We start from the raw sequence: 26,457 nt of genomic DNA on the forward strand, positions 1-26,457 counted from the left end.
CACTAATCTGTTACTTTAAGACCTATCTCTGAAGGGAGTGCATACCCCACCACTTCTTCCTTCATTCTGTTCCAGCCAAACTGGCCTTCCTTCTGTTCCTTAAATATGCCAAACGAAGTCACCCTTCATATCTTCTGTTCCCCTCCCCTGGAAAGTCCTCTAGAGTTTCATGATTTGCTCAGTTGCTTCCTTTAGTGTCTGTCAAAATGTCATCTTATGAAACCTCTCCTAAGAAATCTACTAAAACATAACCCCAAACACCCACATGCACATATGCATGCAAATCTACATGCCTACACACATGAATTGACACATATACAACACCACCATCATTCTATTCCACTTAACCAATCTCTTTTTCTCTGCAGCACTTAACACCACACAACTTACTATAAAATAGACCTACTTATTCTGTACCACACATCTCCACTAAGTTGAATGAGTGCTTATTAGAACAGGGCTTTTGTAATTGCACTATTTATTTCCCAGTACTTAGATCAGTGCTGTTTTGCTATGGACAAAGTTTTTGTCCCTCCAAAATTCATATGTTGAAATACTTACTCCCAATGTGATAGTAATGGAGGTGGGACTTTGGGAGGTAACTAGATAATCAAGATGGAGCTCTCATGAATGGGATTAGAGGCCTTACAAAAAGACACAAGAGAGTCTATAATCCCAGCATTTTGGGAGGTCAAGGCAGGCATATCACTTGAGGTCAGGAGTTTGAGATCAGCCTGACCAACGTGGTGAAACCCTGTCTTTACTAAAAATACAAAAATTGGCCGGGCATGGTGGCGCGGACTGTAATCCCAGCTACTCAGGAGGCTGAGGCAGGCGAATCGCTTGAACCTGGGAAGTAGAGGTTGCAGTGAACTGAGATGACGCCACTGCATTCCAGCCTGGGCAACAGAGTAAGACTCTGTCTCAAAAAAAAAAAAAAAAAAAAAAAAAAGAAGATAACTTGCTTTTTCTCTCTCTCTGTTCTTCATCATCTGGGAATATAATGAGAAGATGGCTATCTGCGGAACAGAAAGTCCACCCTCATCAGACATGGCTTGCTGGCACCTTGATCTTAGACTTTACAGCCTCTCGGACTATGAGAAATAAATTTCTATCATTTATAGGCCACTCAGTCTATAGTACTTTGTTATAGCAGCCCAAACTAAGACATGTATATATTAAGCTCTTGGTAACTATTTATTGAGCAAACATTATTTATAGAAATAATTCATCATGAAATCTGAAAACAATAAAATTTATGGCCAAGGAACAAAATGAGTATATAAAAATATAAGCAACTACGTAAATGTGAAATTAATAATAGGACAGTTAAAATTCTGCAAAAGTCTGTGACTCAGGTAGTCACAGCCTAAAGGTTTGAATAAATTAACTCACGCACATTTACAAGTATTCTAGTTGGAGAAACACATTACTCCATTGAAGCCTTGCATATGATTTTGTTCAATATTATTGAAAGGCCTGTTAATTATATCCTAATGAGTGAAGAAGTAGTAAAGCATGCAGGACTACCGAGGGAAGGTGTTTTATTTTTTAATACATTCAAGTTTATTTCATGTTCATAAAATGATCATATAATAATTCTGATTTTAATGACATAAAACATTTTGTATCAGAAGAGAAAGTACATTTAAGTCTATGTAGGGCTTTACTTTATAAATAATGATGTACTAGTTTAATTATCCAAATTAAATTATAATTGTTAAAGTATAGTTAATCCTTTTTTCTTTGAGAATTTAGCAAGAAGTGTATTCTCTTCACCTCAGTTGTACTTCAGAATGGGCAAAATAATTAGGCAAAGCAAAGATAGAGATTAAAATAAAAGAAAGGCTCTTTTGAAGATGATAGATATGAAACTGGAATTTGAGAAATTAGGTAAAAGTTATTATAAAAACATTTTAAGGAAATGCTGTGAAACTACTAAACAAAAGTAATTCTTTCATATTCTTCTAGTTTATTCAACAACCAAAAATAAAAACTAGACCAAAAATTGTAAGGAGTGGATTAGAAATTTTGTAGATATAGCAGGAGGCAAGAGGTAGTCACTGACACACTACTTTGAACAGTCTAAAGCTTACCTAAAAAAGAGGGGTAGGTGACCTGCCACGTGTTACACTAACATTAGCTCTACCTGTAGCTGTCCTATATTCTACAGTCAGAAAGCATGGAGAAGAAAGGTCTATGTCTACTAGCTTCTGAAGTAAAAATTGTTACTGAAAATTATTGTGCATTCTAGGACCTGAATGCATGAGGCTTACCATTCCACATTACACATTTCATAATGCAATCTAGGTTGCAAGGTGCTGATTCTTACTTTTACATTTAAAATTCATAAAGTGACATTCTATGATATATACAGGTCACTACATGTCCTCAGATTTTAAAGAGAAATAATTATTATATCTTACAAATATTCAGGTAGATTTTAAGTACAAATATATATGCACAGAGAGAGAGAGAGAGAGAAAGAGAGCGCGCGCAAAGAACAGCCACAAATATAAAAAGGAGGAAGGAGACTAACATTTAACGAGTGCCTTCTACGTGCCTGACACGACTTGTAGTTGCAGCATCTTATTTGATAAATATAATGATAAACCTACAGCTATTTCTGGGGTCTTGGCCACAGAACCTCCTTAAAGGTAAGACCATCTTTCCTTAAGTTGCTATTGATGTTTTTATAACTAATCTACTTTAGCTAGGGCCATAGATTTGATCATCATTTTTGTTGTGAACTGTGATGAGGAAAAGTTCTAGGACGTGCTTTATAAACACCTCAAAAACAGCACATGATGGCACTTTCTGATGTGGCATAATTCTTCTAAGAAGATCACATTCTTTATAAGTCTTTATCCCAGGAAAAATACTACTCTAAAAAAAAATCTGAAACAGAATTTGTCTTTTTTCCCAAAGTGAGAGAGTAGAACAAGTAAGTCATCTGGTGGGTAGCTTTTGCTTTTCCTGACTTTCAAGCCAGAATCAATGAACTGACAAGTAACACTTGGCTTACAGATTTGGAAGAGAAGGTAGATTTAGGATTTAGAAAGCAGAGAAAGTCTTGTAAAATCCATTCCTGAGGAGAAGTTTAATTTAGAATAAATGAAAGAAGTACAGCCTAATCTGAAGAAAAAGGAATGGGAAAAGATTTGAAACAGAAACTCCCATCCTCATGGGTTTCGTAGTCTTGAGTTTGGATGTCATTAGTCAAAGGAAAGCGCCATGGGAAAATTGGCCGGGAAAGATATAATTAAGTACAAGGAGAAAACATGTGTTTTGGCATGGGGGAAAATAAAATAATACTGAGTGGAGGGTGGAGGGCTGATTAAGAAGAGCGTAGTAGTTATGGAAAGTCAGGGCAATAATTGTTTGTGTTGAAAGCAGTGTGTATATTCAGGATCCTGAAAAAGGTAAGGAAACTCTTAGGGTATAAGTGAGATGTGATTGGAACCAAAAAGTGTAAACTACTTACACATAATAGTTGGTGCTGGAATTTTAAAAAATTTTCCTACTATTTTCTGAGTGGTCAAGTCAGAGACATAATATCATTACATGAGCTGTCATTCATACTTTAAGGAAGAATTGCTTAATGGAGCTCTTCTTTTCTGTAGTTATACTATAATTAAGTACCATAAAATAAATAGACTATTATGCAGTCTTCACCTTTTGCCTATTTAAAGCTAGTAAATTATGAGATCTTGTGTTTTAGCCAATGCCTACATACACACTGGTGCTCAATAAATACCTAGATGTCAAATGATTTGACACCTAGGTAATGGCAAAAGTTTTACAGTATAGTAAAATTATTACTAACATAATTTAAAATGCTTCATTTTCCAGGTTGATAGAACATATTAAGAAAAATAACTTGAGCTGAGAAAGAATGCAAAGTTTATTCTCAATAGAGAAAGTATTAAATATTAGCAAAGAACTTAAAAATCTCAGAGGTCAGTTCTGCTCTATTTGACTCCACCATTGTAAAGAGTTCTATGTATGTTCTCACAGACCAAAAGGAAAGATTATCTGTCATGTAGGATACAAATCATGCTTACTCAGGAATGCTGTCTTAACAGTAAATCAGTAGAAATTACTGCCTAGGAAAAGATATTATTCATTTCCAACAAGCTATCAATTGCAGGTAAGAACATATTTATCTTATTAATATGTATAGTACAAGTGTAATTCCCTCATCAAAGTATTTATGTCCTGCCCTAAACAAAAAGGGCATCCTTATCACATCCTTTCTGTTTAAAACACCATTTTTGGTTCCTTCTTTACTTGTCTGGTCACCAAACCCCCATCCATCCCTTATACTAATCAACTCTGAGTTTACATTGCCAGGGTGTTAGCCTACTTCTAAGTCTAACACCCTGGCCCATTTGTACCTAGATATATTACTCTAATCTATTTTTTCACATGTCTACCCTCTGAAGTTTATGTCTCCTTTCTCCCTTGGTAGAATGAAATCCCAGGCTATGATGAATAGATCCAGGCTAAGCTATTAAGATCCGATAATAGAAGCGAATGCCACTCCTCTTAATATTTTCAATAGGGAACATTTCCTTAACTGAAAGATGGAATTATAGGTAACTTTGCAAAAAAGTGCAGAAAACTTTTTATTACAGAAATTTATGAAAGAATATGTTCTTTCTGATAGACGGTACCCAGGGAACTGGGGGTGTATCTCAAAGTGAAAGAGTCCAGTTATAAATTTAGGGCATAAAACATTTCTAACGAGTAGTGAAGGCAATGGTAGTTGTGCTTCAATGTGACGTATTCTGTATCAACTTTGAAAGTAAACTCAGTGATCATTCACAGTTTAACCATTTTGGGTCTGAAATACTAGGTTTCTTCCTATGTCTGTAAGCTAACTTATTAATGCATAAGTCAAAGTACTTTTGCAGTTTTCTCATAGAAATGTACCCCAACAAATGTTATTACTTTATAGTGTTAATAAAGGATATAGCAAGAGTAGATAATCTTCTATAATTCTACTTTATCTTTTATCTGGCATCCCTGGCTATTACTTTTTACTCATTCACTCATTTGTTTATTCAATGGGCACTGACATCTCATTACATATTTGACATAGAGCTTAGAGCTTTGTGCTGAATATAGAGTTTATTTTTTTTTCCTAGTATAGCTAATTTAAAGGCCAAAGTTCCAATAAAGGATGAATATGTACCTTGGGGGCAGTCATATAGTCACATGGGAGAGGAGCTTGTAAATAATAGCAGAGAGATTGTTTTTAGGTCATAGCAACAGTATATATTTTTAAAAAGATATAAATAGGATGCAGCAAGGAAATATCATTGAAAAAGAGATAGGATATGTGATGATTGATTTTATGTGTCAGCTTGACTAAGCTAAGGATGTACAGATAGCTGGTAAAACATTATTTCTGGGTGTGTCTGTGAGAGTGTTTCCAGGAGAGATTAGCATTTGAATCGGTAGATGGAGTGAAACAAATCAGACTCACCAGGATCATCCAGTTCATTGAGAGCCCAAACAGAACAAAAAGATGAAGTAAAAGTGAATTATCTCTTCTTGCGCCCCTCCCCACTTCCTGTATTAGGACTTACATCATTGGCCTTGTGGTTATCAGGCCTTCAGGCTTGGACTGGAACTACACCACCGGCCTCCTGGGCCTCCAGAGCCTGGAGAGAGCAGACCATGGGACTTCTCAGCCTCTATAATTGCATGAGTCAATCACTTATAATAAATCCCTCATAATAAATTTATATATTATATATATTTATATATATTTTTATATTTTATATATATTTTATATACATATGATATTATATCCTATATTTTCTGTTTCTCTGGAGAACCTTGATTAATATAGGGCAACATACCTTCCCTAAGATATTATCAAGGTTAGAGTTTTATCCCAAAATTCAGTATACACTTGGAGAAGAATGGATTTTTGCCATGATGGATTAGGAAATTTCTAAACATTCTACCAACACAAACATCTTTAGGAAGATTCCAACAATATTTTACTCAATCTGGGCTGTCCCGAGAACCTTGTTTATGTTTTGCTTCATTTGAGGCATCCTGTTAAACACAATATCATATGTGTGTGCTATTCATTCTTATAGACAAATATAAAAAAACATATATTTATTTTGGCTTTAAGGAAGAGAATGAAAGAGAGCCTAAAGGTGGGTAACAGAAGAGTCAGCATAAATTGGCAGCCAGTCAGATGAATCCAGTGAATTCTAGAAGAAGAGAAGACGATAAAGAGTGATTTCTCAAGTGTAAGTTAAGTCTAAACTGAAACTGAAGCAAGAAGACCAATAAGATGTATATGTAATGACAAGTGACAAGTGATCACTATAACGATTTTCCTGGAATGGAGTCTTGCTAATCTCTCTTCTAAGTCTAACGCCAACTGTTCTGGCTCTTGTAATGCTCTTTGAAATGATATGTGTGTAAGCACAAGCAAGTGCATGTCAAGAATGATTTTTTTTTAAATGTTTCAAAAAAACCAAAACAACTACTGGTTAATCATGGTTGGTATTTAGAGACATGCTTATACTTTCATTGTAATTTTTATTTATGATTAAACAAATGTATTAGATATAGATAAGTGTTTTATGTTGTATGGGTTGGTGGGTGGGGTGCTTCCAAAATAAAACCACAAAGTACCCCTTTTATCTCAGACTCAGAAAAATTTGCCTCTTGAGAGCAAAATCTGTTATATTACAGATTTTATAAATGCCTTAAAATAACAAAAATAAGAATTGAACTCCACGTCCTCTTCTTACTCACTTTGAGGTCTTTTCTGGAGTCAAGAGAAAAACAGTAAAATAATACTTAAACAAAATATTCTGAACAAATGCTTCTCTTACAGTCTCAAGACACAGTTGCTGTTTTGCTCACCTCACTCTTATTACCTGACAAGTTATAGCGGGTCAAATATGTTTGACTGTGATCACATTTCCTGGCTTTATTTCGTTGCTTTTTCTTTATCATTAAGCAATCAGTTTTAGTCATTCAAGAGCCAGATCAAATAATACCTTCTATGTGAAGCCTTCTTTGACACTCCACTCCCTAGTCAGAATCAATTTTCCCTACGAAGCATTATCATAATACTTTCTTTATATTTCTCATCTTTTCATCTCTGACTGTTTTTTCACCTCAGACTCCTTCCCACTCCCAGCATCAGGAAGTCAGAGATCACAAATTACTCTATCCCAAAGAGCCTAGAGAATGGAGGGAGAACTAGAAGAAGTAACTGAGGGAAGGAGAAAGGGTGAAGAAGCAGCAAGTATTACTAATAGCTGAGATGCACTGAAAGCTCATGAAAGCCAAAATATCATGGTAAGTATTTTTCGTATTCACCTCATTTAATCAATTACTAGCTATGTGCCAAGAACCTTACATATGCCACTGGAACCTTTTTGTTTGTTATTTGTTGCTTTATTATCTATCTGCTCACATTTTAATTTTCCTAGAGAAAATATGACATTTTCAGAATTTGCTGGTCAGCATCTTCTGCTTCAAGCTTGGTGAAGGATTTCCATTTCAGGGCATCTGTAACCTCTCCTTCCCCTAAAAGCCACCTCTCTCAATGGATCTAGATTTATATACCCCTTCTTAGGGTCTCTGCCTGGTGCTGATTTATTAAATATAGACTTCTCTGTTCTGGTCTCCACTTAGTAAAATGTTTATTTAACCTCTCCCCTTTAAAGTATTTTCTCATTCGTAAATCTATGCATGCAAAATAGTCTTAATACCTCCTATGCGACTAGCAGTAAGAATAGCAGTGAAAAGATTAGAAAGAACTCTGAACTTGAAGCGAGATTATCTGGGTTTGAGTTCTGCTTCAGCAAGTCAAATTAGAATGAGAATGAGGCAGTTACCTAGTCTTTATGATACTTAATTTTCATTTGAAAATATGGAGATAATATAAATCTATCAGGTGAATATTTTCTGAAGACAAAATGAGATAAAAGATGTGAAAATCCATTGTACACTGCAAAATTGATTGCACATGGAATGTGGTACTTATTGATAATATTATTTTACATACAATCCAAAGAAGAGCTTCATTATTAATCAAATATTTATGGTTAAAACAAAATAACATATACCATTATTTTTTAATACTCACAGCAACTCTTTACATTCAGTTATCAACATCACCATTTTATGAACAATGAAAGAAAGACTCAAAGAGGTTAAATAACCACCCAAATTCATCCAATCAGCAAGTTAGAAAAGGGAGATGAAGCCAAGTCAGAATGATTTCAAAGACCATGATCTAAACAGCCATGCAACACTATTCATTTGTGGAGATTTGAGGAATTTGGGAGATGTAACCTGATGGTTAACAGTACATACTCTTAGGATAAATGATGACGGGAACAGGTAGGATAAACTGCCTAACCTGGAGACTGAAGAGATAAACTGTAGTGATGAGAAAAATTAGAGATGATGATGCATAGGCAGTGACAAGATGGAGAGGTTACTCACGTGTGTGATAATAGATAATAACCCCGGGCTATGGAGTATGACTCAGAGTTTATTCTGGTACAAAGCTTAGTTCCAATCAAGATGTAATTTCACTTTTTAATTACACCAATCAGAACGCTGGTTAACTCTAGGTATAAGCCTTCCCTCATGCTGATCGACAACTAGGAGGCAGTATCAGAATCTCCAGGGCCAGCCTGTGAGATTTCTTTGGGCTTCATCAAGCCAAAAGAAAAGCCTAAGGTCACTGAAATGTCTCCTTGTAGTTTTCTCTATGAATCCTGCTAATACCTGGCCAGACCAAAAACCCGTCCTCCATAAAGAGTGCTTGTTCGTAGGTGAATAGAAGGTCTGACACAATGGCCCACAGTCTAAATGGCTTTCAGCTCCTTCCCCAGAGACAGCATCAGAAATAGGGCTGTCAATCACAGAGGAGCACCCTGGGGTGAAAGATACCAGGCCTTAGCGAGGTAAAGCACTCTTGTTTGGGCAAGAGTTTCTTAGAATGACTTTTGGTGTGTGATGTTCCATTCTAAGAGTTTTTAATATGAAGACTCCTGTCTTTCTTCAAATCTTAGTTCATACTTCCCTAGGAAGGTAATTATGTCGTATAACACCTACAACCAAAACAACATGTGAAACAACATTAACAACAACAGCAGCCACAGCTAACACTTATTGAGCAATTAGCATTATCTAAGAACTCTTTTATATGATTCATATCAATTAACTCATAATACAGATAACCACACACAGATGTGGGTATATAAATACAGATATATTCTATCGCTCAAACTCACCTTAATCCTCATATATTATCTATGCCTAAATTATCCAGTTATCAGATACAATTGAAGAAACCTGAATCCGGGAGCCTACAGGTTCCAGGTCTGGGGACATCTTTGTCTATAATTATGTGACAAAATCTAATGTGGAATTGGAGCAAAACTTTCAGAGTCTTTCTAATGTTGGACTGTGGTAGGAACTGGTTCACTTTAGGGAATGTCACTTCACATGGATAATTTGAGATCATAAAATTCAAGATAAACCTTTAATCAAAAATAAGATTTAAGGGAAATTATTGTTGGCTGAGATATAAGATTATAATCATAACTTTACGCTGGGGAATACTTGGGAAGATTTTCAAATAAAGAAGATAAATTCTAAATAAAAGGGATTGTAAATAGGAACAAAATTGCTACAATAATTCGACATGCACAAAGAGTTTCTGGTAGCTAAATAAAATACTTTACTGACTTCTCACCCATTCACCAACCAATATCACTTCTATATAACGTCCCTATTTCCAACTGAGTCATCTAAATACACTAATTCACATTCAGCTAGGAAAACATGTTCCTTTGATTCAGACACCAAGGGTTCAATAATTTAGGACAGAACTCAGGAGGAAATGATGCAACACTTGCTTGTTGTATTGGCAAGGCCTCTTTGCAACCCCAATAAAAAGTCATTTGTGCCAATGTTAGTCTTTTAATTTCCCTATCAATACACAGCATAACATATGTTGCAAATTGTTACCCTCACTCTCCAAATGTCAGCTCTAATATTCCCTGATGTCGTAGCTATTTACGTCATGCCTATGAAAGTTCTAATACACTTCTGACCATCTGTATTAGTCTGTGCTCATATTGCTGTAAGGAAATACCCAAGACTGGGTAATTTATAAAGGAAAGAGGTTTAATTAACTCACAGTTCCACATGGCTAGGAAGGCCTCAGGAGACTTATAATCATAGCAGAAAGCAAAGGGGAGGAAAGGCACCTTCTTCACAGGGCAGCAGAAAGAAGTGCAAGCAGGGCAAATGCCACACACCTAGAAAACCATCAGATCTCGTGAGACTCACTATCACGAGAACAGCACTGGGGAAACTGCCCCCATGATTCAATTACCTCCACGTGGTCCCACCCTTGACGCGTGGAGATTATGTGGATTATAATTCAAGATGAGACTTTGAATGGGGACCAACAGCTAAACCATATCACCATCTATTATTTATACTAAGATCAACTTCACTCATTAGACATACTTTCTAGTCTATGGATACCTACTTGCAGGTTGACCAATGAGGTACACCTCTAGCTCAATAGTTTTTTGTGTTTTTTTTTTTTTTCTAGCTTAATAGTTTTTGAGAAGAAAATACAATAATACAGAAATGAAGTTAGACTATGAGCTCGTGTGTGTAGATTTTGCTTCCTGCTGCTTCAACAAAACTCTACATACAGACAAGCCATTAGAGAAAAGAAGGTAATACTAGAAATATATTGATGGATATTTGCATGAGACATGAGAGACTTTCGTCTGTTGGTCATTATATCAAGATCTTACATGGAAGTAATTTTTGTTTTATTCTGTGTGTCTATATGTATGTGATATATATAGGTATGTGCATGCATGTACATAAACATCTATGCATAAAATATATATATATGTCTTTTTTAATATTTACAAAACTGAATCTGATTGATGGACAGCTAGAAATTGCTGAAAAGGGGAGAGATAATTTCACTTATTATAATCCTGGGTTTTAAAACATGACTTCTACAAGAAATAAAATATTTTAAATTTTGACCTGGGATGATGCCACTACACTACAGTAATACTTTTAGGTGTTATGCATTATTTGGAGGAAAAGAGATCTTCAGTGTCTGAATTCACAATGACAAACTGTCTTTCTATATGTATAATAATTCAAGAAGTGTAGGATATCAAATGAGTTCAAGGACTAGGGAACTGGGTTGACAGCTGTCATTTCCAGTTGTTTCAACCAAAACCCTATTTAAATCCCCAAATGCAACTTAGCTTTTCCACATTCCATTTTTTTAATTTGTAAATTGGGATTTAAAGTGTTTAACCTTCTTGGAGCATATTAAACAATTTCCAGTGACATTAGACCACAGTAATTAGTATTTGTAAAGAGATTTGGGAATCTGGATGAAAGTAGTCATAAAAGTGTGGAATCCTAGAATTTCTGTGTACCAAGAATCAACTTTAAACAAAACAGAGATAGAATAACCTAAGAGGAATCAAAGAATCATAGCTACATAAACCCTTCAATTTAACAACAACAATATTTTTGTTGGTTTTAAAGCAGTATTTACTTTAGCAAATATTTTTTAAAATGTCAAATATATTAAGTCAACATTTTTGTAGATAGATACACGTGGGCTTTTTCTTTTTCTTCCCTGAAAGATGGGATTAGGCTGAGCAGTGGTAGCTGTCAGAAGCTCAAACTCCCTGCCTCCCAGAATGAGTACTTGTAATTAAAAGCTTAGCTCACCTTATCCTTCCAGTTTCCCAGGCGAAAAGTCAAAGCCTGCATTTAATTGCATATATATGTGTGCATGTTTCTAAAACAAAAGCTCCAAAGAGAGCCAGTGCTTGGGAGGAACAAGGGCAATACACAGACAAATATTTGACACAGAATCAAAAATGGAGGGAAACAGAAAAGGGGATAATGAAACAACAGAAATGTGGCACTTAGTTCCCTTTTGGTTTGTTACCACTTAGAATAGGAAGTACTTGTTTACCATTTCTACTTAGACAAGCAACAACAAAAACAACAACAACAAAACAAATATGCTATATTTGCCTGAAGATTTGCCATAAACATATTCTATTTTTTGTTTGGTGTATTTAATCAGTTCTGTCAGAACATGGATTGGAATGTGTTCTGTTGAGGGAAAGTCAGCATCAACTGTGTTCAGTGGAGCCAATCTGGGCTATAGAAGTGAGCTTGGGTGGATTATCAGAAAGGTGGTCATTTAGGAATCAAGATTTTGACCAGTGTACAGAGAAAACAGGATGCAGATCTCAGGAACTCAGGACCAAGGGCCAGACCAAAGTGTTTGTTTAAGCAGAGAAAGGACAGCAAGAAATAGAGCTTCTAGCAGCAACTAATAAGCAGGCGGAAAGAGGCAGGGGCATGGTAGTCATAATCATGGGAAACTGGAAACCACATACAGAAACATTCAGTGTCTGAGAGGATTGCATATAGAGCCTGTAATACTCACTGGGTAAGAAAAAGTCTTTTGATTGGATACAGAGACCATATCATGAAAATCTTTAGCAAATTGTACCCATTGATGAGTCCTGCCCTGGGCTAGGACTGAGAAACAAAGCTGGAGGATTATAGTTCAAAAAGGGAGTGAAGAATTATCTAGGCTCACAGTGCCCCATGCAAAGTAGGTTTTTATGAAGCTACTGCTTGATAAGGATAAATGAATCCTCTTTGTATACAAATGAAGCAACTGTGTCTCAAATAGGGGAAATGACCATCAAAGTTAAAATGTTAGAGCATAGTCACAGCTAGATTCCAGCTTTCTCCCAAGGTTAAAACACTTAGCCCTTCATTCAGTCACCTAACCCTGGAGAGCAGTATGAAGATTTCCTGGAGCTGAGGGCTAAGTAAGGCCTGGTTTTCAGGTCACCTGGGGGACAGCAAGCCAAGGCTTTTATGAACTGTCACTGAACGTACACTAAAAAGACAAAGCAGTCACCCTTTGTACTCAGATGATGGTGAAAAATGCTTTGGTCATTATTAATTGTATGGTGGTAGGGCTTTCTATGGTACAGATTTGGAAAAGGTGTTGTTCAAGAAACTAAACTGCTGAAAAAAGCATAAGGTTTTAAAAACACTAGTATCTAGGGGACACTGAGATGAAATGTGCCTGTGGAAACCAGAGCTACAGAACACTAATTCTTCCCTGGAATAAGTGAACAGCCTAAATTGGCCTCCCCAAATGGATATTTTAATTTCCTTTTTTGCTTCTAGAGTTCATGTAATCCTTAGAGATCTGGCCTGATTGACCTCTGGTAAAATTGCTGAAGTAAGTCACCTATTTCCCATCTCAAGGTCTCAACCCTTTCCCAAATATTCATCCTGCTCAGTCCCCTGCTCAGACTGCAGCAATTAATTCCTCTGAGGTATGTATTGATACAACTGATTATCCTTCAACAGAGTGAGTCTTCCTTCCGTCTCTTCCTTCTTTCTTCCTTCCTTCGTTCCTTCCTTCCTTCCTTCCTCCCTCTCCCTCCTTTATACGCTCCTTCCTTCCTTCCAAATAGTGTGCACTTCACATGTCACAGTCTTTCAATAGACAAAGTAAGAAATTAATAATTGAGAAAACTCAGTCATAGGCAGAATGAGTGACCAACAACAAAAAAGCAATGAGAAGTAGTATATATAGTCCTTTTATTGCTTCTCGAATCACACAATGAAGGTAAAGCCCTACTTTATCTTTGCCCTGGAATTACTGAGCACTAACAGGGGAACCTATAGGCCAAGCTCCACTAAATAGTTTTTTTAATGCAGGGGGTGGTAAGTGGGGAGATGAGCAAATTTTCATTGGACTTGAATATGGGAAAATTAAGGATAACTGCTCTAGTAAATTACCAGTTGAGACAGAGGCATTTATTCTTTTACATCACTGCAATTTGGACTACCACAAAGCATTCTGATAAAATGTCCTAAAGTGAAAACCGTATTCATCCCCTTATATTTTTTCACTTGTTTTGCAGAAAACCATTTCTCTCTTTCAATATCAACTCTCAAGTTCTGCATCAAATTCCAGTTTTTAATATCATCTCAGAATTTCTATTTTTCAGAAAATAATGTTTGTTATTCTGTTCTCGCTCATTCTTTCTTATCCTCTTCTAAGAACTAGAAGATCTTGTCTCGGAGTAGATTGCTCAGTTCTCTGTGGTATATTCTCTGCTGCAAAGGATACACTATACCTCTACTACCAGGGAACATTAGACCACAGGTTTATTGATTTCTAGTTGTTTAGCCAGTGTCTCCTAGCAACTGTTTTATGAAAAAGGGAAAAAGAGTTTTTTAAGTTATAGAATCTCTTAGACTACAAAATAGTATAGAACTTTCAACTCTTTCAGCAAACAAAAAGGAAACTACATCGAACACTAGAAAAAGGTAGAAGGAAACAGAAAACAAGAGTAGAAATGGAAGGTCTTTCCCACCTAAGCTCTGTATGGGTTTATCTCTTTTTATTGTATGTGTGCTACGATGGTCGTGTTGTAGAGACACATAGCTATTGTTCTGATGTTTTGTAGAACCAGGGCATTGGTTGATAGGTGAGGTCAGGAAGGAAACTCTAGATTGTTGGGAAAGGGACCTGCAGTTAGGTGATAATAAGGTTGGCCTCTGTATTGGAGGGTGTCTCGGTGTATAGGATGTACTGGTTACTGGCTACTAAGATACAGAAAGATTCAAGAAGGACCAAATATTTTGAATAAATCAATAAGCTAAGAGAGTCGGATACAGTTTTTCAAATCCGATTTATCTCAGCAAAGAATTTCAGATTGATATTTCCAGTCCATATAGGGACTCCAGGGAGTTCATGAATTTTATTAACACATAAAATTTTTTGCATGAGTGTTTATGTGTAGTTTAATCATTAAGATAATCTATGATTTACATCAGATTCACAAGTGCCTATACAGCACACAACAGAAAAATGACATGGATCCTCTGTTGATTATTGTTAGTGGTGTGTTGGTTATATATTACAGACTTGTCTCAGCTATGCTATAGATATTAAATGAAAGGCTAGGACAAATGTGTTCGGAGAAATCAAGCCTCACGGGCATTATTGAATTGGCAGCATTATTAGTAAGAAAATCCACAGGGCAGGTGTGTCTCAGAGGCAGAGTGGCACTGTGGAGTTTAGTTCTTCTTTCCCACTAATAAAAGTATCTTATCAGTTCCAGCCTTAGTGATTTGGCATTACTTTTACCCAAAAAGGTAGCTTTTTAAAATGAGAGGCTAAAAGGATTCCTGTACATAGTGAAATCCATGGAGCTAGATGAAAATTATATGCAAATTAAAAGCCAATTGGCACCAGCTATTCTCTTTTATCAGAGACCATGAATTTTTAAAATATTGGATCTACACTATAAATATAATAAAATATTATCTTACCTCCATGCTATGGTTTGAATGTGTTAGAAATGTAATCCCCAAAGCAACAGTGTGGGGAGGTCAGGCCTAATGAGAGGGGACTGGGCCATGAGGGCAGAGTTAATGGATTAATACTATGATTTTAGAAGTGGGTTTGTTATAAAAGAATCAGTTTGGCCCCCTTTTCCTCTCTTTCTGCCTCTCTCACTTGCTCTTAATGATGCAGCAAGAAGGCTCTTTGATCTTGGACTTTCCAGCCACCGGAACTGTAGGAAGTATATTTTTTTTCTTAATAAGCTACCTTATCTCAGGTGTTTTGTTATAGCTTCACAAAACAGACTAAGGCACTCCATGAAGAGATGATAATGAAAGTATCCTGGAAGCGACAATCGTTAGACTATCAAGGAAGTGATCACCTTAGTTTAGTCAACTATAAAAACTGGATATTATATCCTCTACCTACTTCAAGTGATAGCTATAAAGGTCAAATGGTTCAATAAATGTGAAAGCACTTTATAAACACCAAAAGATGTTTGGTTATTACCTAGCGTGTATGTGTGTGTGTGTGTGCGCGTTTATTAATGATTAGATCTATTGGGCATTCTCTTAGTGGAAAGGATAAATGGTTCAAACATTTGAAAGCAAAACTGGTCAAATAAATCATAAATCTAAAAATATATTCTGTGAGATTCAACAAATCACTAAGAATGTATTTAAAAATTATATATCAGAGTACAATGAGATTAATATGAAAGTTGTATTTTTAATAAAGTCCATAGGTATGGTTTATAAGAACAAAAAACTGAAAACAACCACAATACTCTTTAGTAAGGAAATGGCTAAACAAGTAATGATAGTAATATCTACTATGGTCTGAATGTTTATGTCTCTTCAAACTTCGTATGTTGAAATTCAAACCCCAAAGGTGATGGTATTAAGAGGTGAGGCATTTGGGAGATGATTAGGTCATGGGGAGGGAGCATTCATGAAAGAGATTATAGTCCTTATAAAAAAAAAGGCAAGAGAGAGACCCCTCATGCCTTCCTACCACCTCCCATGTGAGGACACAGCAAGAAGGTACTGTCTATGAACCAGAAAGCAAGCCCTCACCAGACACTGAATCTGCCAATGCCTTCATCTTGGACTTTCTAGGATTCAAAACTGTGAGAAATAAATTTCTACTGTTTATAAGCTACCCAGTTTATGAGATATTGTTATAGTAGCCTGAACAGAGAAAGACAACAGGCAATATAATTCTATGTAGCCATTACAAATGATCATGTAGATTTATCTTTATTGACATTAAAATCTCCCATAACCTATTTCTTACTGAAAAAGGAGAGTAAAATATGATACGACCCAGTTTTCTTCTACATTAGCAGAGAAAAATACTAAAAATATATATTCCAAAATGTTAAGAGTAGAGAAGGGTCTTATAAAAGATTATTATACTTTTTTTCCTCTATACCTAATCCCCATTGATATAGTATGTATGTAGATTGCTTTAATAACCAGAAAACAGTGAATAAAGTTATTTTCATTTTGAATGAGAGAGTTTTTTAAGCTTTTCAAAGGCCCAAACAGCTCCAACCAACCACTGTCAAGATTCAAGTGTCAGCACAAGGACGCACAAAATCTACGGTTTTATGTGACCTGAGAAGCACCAGCCAAAAACATTTCATCAAAAGTTTGGCATGTTCTCTACAAACAGTAACATCGAAACAGAAACTTAATTTGATTAAATCATAGTCTGTTTAAAACTTCCTTAGCAGAGATCAATTTATCAGATTAGGAAAGAAGAGTAGAGGCCTGAAGTATTGGATGGTGTTTAATAAGGGTTTTCAAAGAAAATAGGAAAAAGAAAGGGCTAAGCAGGAAGCCCCAGCAAGGTTACTGGAAGTAGCCTGCAGTTCCTTGGGGGAAGTCAAGGACCTGACCAAGAAAGTCAGAGAACTGGTAGTTTGAAAGAACCAGAGCAGTGCAGGGACAGACAGCTGCTTCTCAACTTTGTCTTGCATGGATATGTTTATCAGTGGTAGGAAAGCCAGCACCTTTCACGATTCATGGAATTTCCAAAGACCAAGTCAACATTTTTTTTCTTTGTTCTTCCCTCTTCCTTTTCTGACTATTGACATTTCCTGTTCCCAGGCAAATTCTCTTCATACTTTTACATAGAAAGAGAGAAAGACTGTTTACTGGAAAGATCAAAGAGCCATGCATAGCAAGTTTTTCTTACATAAGACTTGAATTCCAATCTGTATGATAGCGATGTGAAGGAGGGGAGTGGGAAAAGAAGTTCCATGTTTTAAGCCCTGAATATATGCCATCTCTTCTAATATAAATTACTTTTATTTAAAGTTTGCTATTACCATTAGAAATATGGGAGGTCTTCTTTCTTTCTTGATGCTAAAACCAATTACAATGAGGTTCGGTAACTTACTCAAGGTCAGCTGGATCACATATAGTATAAAAAAAGATTCTGATCTTAGTTGTGACTACAAAGCCAGTGAGCTCTCATTCATTAATCTAATAATTCACATCAAGTGACTACTGTATGCCAATCACTACGCTAGGTGCAGGGACTAGATAGCCATGCTGTTTGTCTTCAAGAACCTCATAGAGCAGTTGAAGAGTCAGTAAGGACAGTGTTATGAAATACGTGGAGCTATACATTAACCAGGTTCTGTATACAATTTCCTATAATTATACAGGAGTACTTGTACTGAGCGTTGTTATCAGAGCTCTATTTTACAAATACTTATACTGAGAAAGTCAAATAATTTCAGTGAGATCACAAATGGATTGGGAGGCCCTGAATTATGACCTTTTATCTTTAGCTCTCTTCCTACATAACATACCCCCCTTTCCATTTTTGTGGCATTTGTGGGTAATACACAAATTAGTAAATGCATGAAAACCCAGATTATTTTAACTTTATATTACATATGCAAAACATGTGCCAATTTGCTTTTTAATGTAAGTGTTGATAAATTTTATATTAATACTCACTTATATAAATTTGCAATTTAATCTAAAGAAGCTTAGATCAAGTTGTAAATTTGGATTGAAACACATGACACTTAAAAAAACCTTCAGTTAGGAAAAATTTGAAAATCTAAGGAACATGTTTTAACTTAGCAAGTAAGCATATTAACTGGCATTTAAAAATATAGAAACAATTATCATGCAGAGTCATGTCAGTGTGGACCATGCTCACTACACTGAATTATAGAGTAGTCAGAATATGTCCCTATTGCAAATCTATAGCTTGGATTGCACAATGTTTATAACATTATAGAAAAATGCTATATAATTAGGTGTGGCTTCCTTAAACAATAGAGTAAAACAGAGAATATTTGTGTCATATTTACCTACGGAATTAATTTCTTTCTTTCCTTCAGTCTTTTGGTGTGCTTTGGTTTGTTTTAAATTATATGTCTGCTATCCTAGGAACCCTAAAAAGAAGATATGAGATTTTCAAACAAGAGGACATCCATTCCCATCTCTGTATAAATGAAGAACTAAACAGGGAAGAAGAATAAGAAAATAAAAGCCTAGATGTTCTTACTATTTTCCCTTTTGCAAGACCTAATGTACAGAGATGAAATATAAATGAAGGTAGGGACCTGGATAGCACCCTCCCCTCCTGAATTCGTAGCTGCCCCTCATATCTGCCTGTCATGTTGGTCGGGGTCCCCACTGTGAAAGATCTGAACTGAATATTAATGGCACTCAAAACCCAACTCCATTTCCTTTCCTTTTACTTCTAAGTTCTGAATTCATTAGTACCTCAGGCTCGCTCAGTACCCAGCAGCACTGTATGATGTATCCAAGTTAAAAATTAAAACACAATAAAGGTGCCTTTGAATGGTAAGTCAACAACGTTGCCCACATAAATGGACTGTTAGAAATCACACCTAGGAAAAAAAAAAAAAAAAAAAGAGAAATCACCTATAGAATCTTATTCACTATTTCATATACTCCTATTCTGTAGTATCTGCTAGAATGAAAGCTGCTGACTTTTACTCAGACTTCTTAACATTCACCAAAGACGGTATGGAGCCTGACACAAGAATCAACACAGACCTGAAAAGCCCCAGAAAGGGCAGGAGAACTTTCCAGCTGCTATCAGATGAGCTACTTACTTAGTAGCACTTCCTAAACCCAAACTGCTAGTGTGATGTGTCTAACTGCTTGGTGTCAGTACCTTGTCAAAGAGATGGCTACCACGTGATATGTTTTTAATTTGCAGCTTTCTAGTGCTATTTGGGAATTAGAAAGCCTTTTAAAATTATGTAGTCATTTTCCCTTACCAAACTAGTTTTAATTTCCTGCACGATGTGTGCAAAGTGTACACAGGGGGAATGTCAGTTTGGTGCTCAAAGGCTTGGGAGTAATATCACGCAGGATGGCAGTTTAATCACCACCATCCAGTTCAAGATTCCATCAGACTTGTGACTTCCCAAGTTCTAACCATCTATTAAGCTCCACAACTTTTACAAAGGCAGAAAGGAAAGAGGGGTACATGCTGAGGAACGATTTATTGGAATTGTAAAGTCAGGACAGCACAAAAACCCCATAAATATTCTTCTTAATACTTTACTTTATATGACAGCCTTCGAGTGATATATTGTCTGACAATTTTCAGGATGGCTATATAAACACATTTTTTTTTTTTTTTCCTGCAGCCTAATATATGATGAAGTCTCTGCAGGCTAATATATGGAACCAGGGTGTGTTCTAGTGTACACATTCCTGATAATAAAGATTTCTGTACCTAAATAGCTCCATCTTTATACAGTAGGTTTCTTATTATCATCAAAAAGCAAAAATATATGAAGGCCAAAAAAAAAAAAAAAAACAGTCAATGATGCTATATGGCACTATATGGCATGGGTTTCCGTTCTTACACAGCTAGCTTGAGTATCTGAGATTTTCTGCATAAACAGAACTCAGAATATTAGAATCTCTTTTCTCATCTTTATGGGCCTCTACACCATAGCGAAAGTTTTGATAGTGCCTTTTAAACTAGATGCTTAAAATTAGACAGATGTTTAATTTTTCTTGGTAAGGCAGCCATCAAAGATAATAAAAGTATAATAACCTTGCAGAAAGACTCCTAGGGATGACTGAAATGAGATCCTATATTATAATACAAACAAGTGTTTCTTTTTCTGCTTCTGAAAAATTGCTAGAATCTGATACTTTGCATAACTCTAACCTGAATTTTGCCCTGCAGCATAATAGTGGAAAGAAGGAAGCTATCTGGAAACAATAAAACAAAGACTAGAAAGAACAATCCTAGGGTAGATGTTATAACTCAAAGGGAAGAGGGTGTAAAGTTAAAATCGCTAGATCTAGTGTAACACAGTGAATTCTCCAGGCTAGATCTGGTTTCCCAAAGTTCTGCTTTAAAGGAAGAGAAGCAAGAAAGCTCAAACAGGGATTGGTTTAGTATCTAACATTAGGCGAGGGAACTGAGCCATGCTGTCAGGGAGTTCCACGGGGATTAAAGCAGAGCCACAGCCAGTAGCCGAGGATGCAAAGAGTAGGAACTAGGCCCTGGAGGAAGAGACCTGCGGGAGCAGAAAGGAGGGAGAGCCCTAGAAAACTTACCTTGTGGTTGAGGTTTATTACAAGGGGCCCAGGAGGGCAGGCAACTCAGAAGAATGGAATAGAAATGCAGAGGGAAGAAGGGGAAGGGTGGTTAGAGAAAGAAAGCTTAGCTTGATGCTGATGTAGTCCTTGGGAGAAAAGAGACACCTGGCATAGGGCTACAGACTAATTTTCTTACTCCTGCTGGTGGAGAATTAGTTTCTAATATACCACTGGGCCTGAATCTTAATGATTCAGGCATTAGGCAAAGCTGAGCAATCTGCTGGGAGCTCTTCAGTAGCCACAGCTGGGAGTACAGTGGCAGGAACTGACAAAGAAGTCCATACATAGCGGGAATCTTTTTATTTTAGGAAATTTAAAAGAAATGGGAGAATCCATTTAATGGAACACATTTTATGCTTCAAGAATACATAAAACTTAACTATTTAGAGAAAGAGAATATGTGCAGTGATTTTGAATGTGTGTGTGTGAGAGAGAGAGGGAGAGACAGACTGTGCCGTGGAGCAATCACAGCTCACTATAGTCTCGACTTCCCTGGCTCAAGCAATCCTCCCTCCTCAGCCTCCTGAGTAGCAGGGATCGCAGGTGTGCAACCAACACACTCAACTAACTTTTTTTTTTTTTTTTAAATGCATAGACAGGGGTCTCACTATATTGCCTGGCTTGTCTCAAACTCCTGGGTTCAAGGGATCCTCAACTCTTGACCTAAGTGCTGAGATTACAGTAGAGTAATTTTTAAAATTCAATTGCAAATATGTAAGCCACATGTGCAAGAATTATTCTGTAAGGTATAACATGAATTCATTCTGGTCGGACCACACTTTTAAATAAAATGTTTTCTAGGGAATATCTTATTCCAGGTCTCAATCTGCTTTTAATATCAGGAATAAATGTGATATTTTGACCATTTTCTCACTTATAAAATAAGAATTTGGGGAGAGGAGGGTGTAGAAGTGCTAAAAATATTATCTCCAATGTCCCTTCCAACTGTAATATTCTGTAACCCCATGACTCACTCATTCTTGTAACACATTGACCCAACCAAAGGATATACCTTTAAGCAAAAGTAGCCTATTTGTGAAAGGACTGTTGAAGCAGAAACTCTTTGATGTTTATTTTGTCCCGAGGTGTAGTTAGCCAATGATGAGGAACCTGAAACCCCTCCCAGATTTTTCAGATCATTCACTTGTCAGGAAGATGGTGGAGTTAACTTCAGAGAAGACAAATTCCTCTAATAACAAGTCAGATGCATTTTATATTAATTTATATTAATCGAATCAGAATCTCTTCTGGAACGGCAGATGTTGGAAAGCCTAAGCTAGAACAACTGATTGATTTGGTCAGGGTGCTTCCTAATCCCATCTAGGCTGCTCAAATTAACATAGCATCAGTTTTGTTTGTTAAAATGAGCTTAGTTTCCCAAAGGTCTTTGAAGAAGGAAAAAAGATGACTTTTCTAGCACCAAAGCTGACAAACAGTATGTAGACATTGATGATTTGCATTTATTGGATCAATTAAATATACAGTCATGCATTGCTTAACAATGCGAATACATTCTGAGAAATGTGTTGTGAAGCAATTTTTCCATTGTATGAACATCACAGAGTGTACTTACACAAAACTAGATGGTAGAGCCTTCTATACATATAGGCTGTATGGTGTAGCCTATTGCTCCTAGCCTACAAACTTGTACAGCCTATTACTCTACTGAATACTGTAGGCAATTGTAACACAATGGTAAGTGTTTAAGTATCCAAACATAGAAAAAAAAAAAAACACCATAAAAATACAGCATAAAAAAATGGCATACCTTTATAGAGTCCTTACCATGAATGGAGCTTGCAGGACTGGAAATTGTGCTGGGTGTCAGTGAGTGGTGAGTGAATGTGAAGGCCTAGGACACTACTATTCACTACTGAAGACTTTATAAACACTGGACACTTAGACTACATTACATTTTAAATTTTTTCTTTCTTCCTAATAAATTAACCTGAGATTACGGTAACTTTTTTAACTTTATAAACTTTCAATTAAAAAAACTTTTAAAGTCTTTTGTAATAGCACTTAGCTTAAAACACAAATATATTGTATAGCTGTCCAAAAATATTCTCTTTATATCCTTATTCTATAAGCATTTTCTATTTAATTTTTCTTTTTAAGCTTTTTTATTAAAAGTGAAGACACAAAACACACATTAGCCTAGGCCTACACAGGGTCAGGATCATCAATATCCCTGTCTTCCACCTCCACGTCTTGTCCTGCTGGAGGTTTTCAGGGGCCGTAACACACATGGAGCTGTCATCTCCTATAATAAAATGCCACCTTCTGGAATACCTCCTGAAGGACGTGCCTGAGGCTGTTTTACAATTAACTTTTATATAAGTAGAAGGAGTACACTCTAAAATAATATTTTAAAGTGTAGTAAATAAACCACTATCATAGTTGTTTATTATCATTATCTAGTATTATGTACTAAACAGAATTGTATGTGCTATAGTTTTTTATGAGACAGGCAGCACAGTAGGTTTGCTTATACCAGCGTCACAACAAACACATGAGTAGTGTGCTGTGCTGCCACATTATGATGGCTTCCGCATTACGAGGCCACAGACATTTTCAGCTCCATTATAATCTTATGGGACCATTGTTGTATATGTGGTCTGTCATTGACCAAAATATTGTTAGGGGGCACATGAATAAGAATGTGTTAAAATTATAATATCTTGGATATGCTAGTTAAATAAAATACATTATTTAAATTAATTTTCTCTTTTTAAGTTTTTCTTAATGTGACCCTAGAAAATTTGAAATTGCATATAGGGCTCACTTGTGTGAATTACATTAAAATTTTGTTGGACAGCACTGATCTACAGTCTGGTTGAGACAAAACAAGTAAGCCGGAAACCCATGAGATAGTGTAGTAAGTGCCGAAAGAAGTCACAAGTCAAATATTGGGAAAGAGTGTAAGTCATCAGGCAGGGATTTTCCAACTCTCTGCCCAGCAAACGTGTACATTATGAGAAATCCACACCTAACTTTTGGAATCTCCTGTTGGCTACAAGTAAGTAACTAACCTCTTGCCTAAGAGTAATGGTTTGTTGTGCTTTGCTTTCTTTCCATAGACCTATTGAGTAAGAGTTTATCCCTCTCTTGTATTCCTGATCTTTCTTCTGTACCTTCCTCTGGACTATCCAAACATATTATTTCTTTCATAACATAAAACATCCTTTTCTCGACCCATATTTACCTTTGGCTACCAATGTCTTTCTTTTCACCCATTCACAGCCAGTCTTCTTATAACAGTTCTCACTTGCAGTGTTACCATTTATTTCCCAGTCTCATCTCAACCCATGGCTGTCTGGCCTCACTAGTCAGTCCATTGAAGTGCTCTTATTTTTAGAGCTCCCACTGATTTTGTTTTGGCTAAATCCATTGAGCATATCTCATTTCTCGTCTTACATAACTTCTTGGGAGCATTTAATTCTTCACTAGTCTGCCTTGTGTCTTGCCAGACCAGCCTTGTGTCTGGCTGATATGCTATCAGATTCTTCTGGTTTTTCTCCCAGTTCTATGGCCATTCTTTCAACTACCTCACCATTCCTTAATTACCAATGCATTCCTCAGGATTGTTTTAGGGTCTCATTTTTGCATACTTGCCTTGAGTGATATCCACACTCTGTTATTAAATTAGTGACCAACAATATATGGAAGATTCTCAACTACAAATTTTTAAACTAAATCTCTTTTTTCTTGACCTGTAAATCCAATTTTCTATTGGATAAACTTTCCCACTATTGCTCAAAAGCAACTGAAATAATTTTCCTCCCAGCGTCAGCTTTCATCACTTCTTTCGTTCATTTTATGCTCGGATTATTTGGAAATTATGTGTATTCCTCAAATATGCTGTGGCTTTTCTCGCCTTTGGGCCTTAACACATGTTTTCCATCTGCATGGAGCCTTCCTCCCTCTTCCTTATTCCTTATCCTGGCAGGTGGTGAATTCTTATTCTAGCTTTGGCAAAGATATCACTTTTTCTTAGAATCCTTCTTTCATTGCTCAAGACTGGTCCAAGTTCCCTTTTTATGTGTCCCCATAGAACCTTATACTTCATCCATTATTGCATTCTTTATAATTTGTAGTATTGCTCTGTTTCCTCTCCCTGGGCTTTGAAATTTCTGGAGGAAGGAGGCTCCTTTTTCCAAATTAATCACCATTGAATTTCCAGCAACTAATGCTTATGGTGGTTTATCAGTAAAAGTCTATTGTCCATGGAAAGAAGAAAGGAAGGTCATAGGGACAGAATGAATGATTGTGTGGCAGAGATGGCATTTGAGTTAAATCTTAAAGACGACAAAATTTTATCGTTTGAGGAAATGTTATTTTAAAAAATGGAAATAACAAAAGCAATTTGTAAAACATTGACAGGAATAGGAATATGTAAAAGACTTTATAGACCTGATTGGAAGCAGATCAAACATATATGGAAGCAATAATATACTAGAAAGAAATTGTCATGACAGACCTTGAATGCCAAGCTAAACTTGTACTTCATTTTTAAATTAATGGAGGACAATGGAAGATCATAACAAGTTTTTGAGGAAAAAAATGACATGATTGGTGATGTTCATTTTTTAAAAGTAAGTAGTCATATATAGGATAAATAGGAGTGGAAGATTTTGATGTCTTTATAATAGCAAAAGCTAAACTCTGTCACTATACTTTAAATATCTGGGATGACGGAAAGTAGAAGGAAAAAACAGAATGGGTAATGTGAAGAGAAACAAGAAGGCTTACTGTCTGTATGAGGGCAGACTTGATTTTAAACAATTGAAATCAAGCCAAAATAGGCCTTGAATCTAAGCCACAATTATCTGCAAGCATAAATTATCACTGGGAACTTCGTAATCCTGATAATGTGTAAATATGGCCACACGTGTTTGTCAAAGCAAACAACAAAACTGGTTTATATGTGTCTCCTGCAGTTGAATCAGCAGAGAGAGCAATAATTTTTTCTTATTTGGGACAAGAGAGAGAAGTCTACAAAGGGTAAGCTAAATATGATTTTCATCTAGGCACTAGGGCTGTAGAATTGATGAATTCTCAGAAAATGGAAAGTGTTGGTCTTTCTCCCTTGAAGGATGAAGGGAAAGATGAAATGGCTTTGAACAGTCCATCACAAAAGACAAGCCATTTTCTATATATCCTCTTCAAAATCAAACCATCATGTAGGGTTGTATATAGAAGTTACTGGCTTGGATTAAGTACAGCAGATTACAGGAAGTGGCAAAATGTCAAGCAAAATGTCATTCAAAAATGTACCTCTTCTCAACAAAATGTTGGGGTGCCCTGTCCTCCTCAAACATGTACTATATATACTTCAAAATGCTTACCCTTAAGAAGTCATCTCTTCATTTT

Source organism: Chlorocebus sabaeus, chromosome 22 (assembly GCF_047675955.1).
Source record: "Chlorocebus sabaeus isolate Y175 chromosome 22, mChlSab1.0.hap1, whole genome shotgun sequence".
Taxonomy (NCBI): Eukaryota; Metazoa; Chordata; class Mammalia; order Primates; family Cercopithecidae; genus Chlorocebus; species Chlorocebus sabaeus.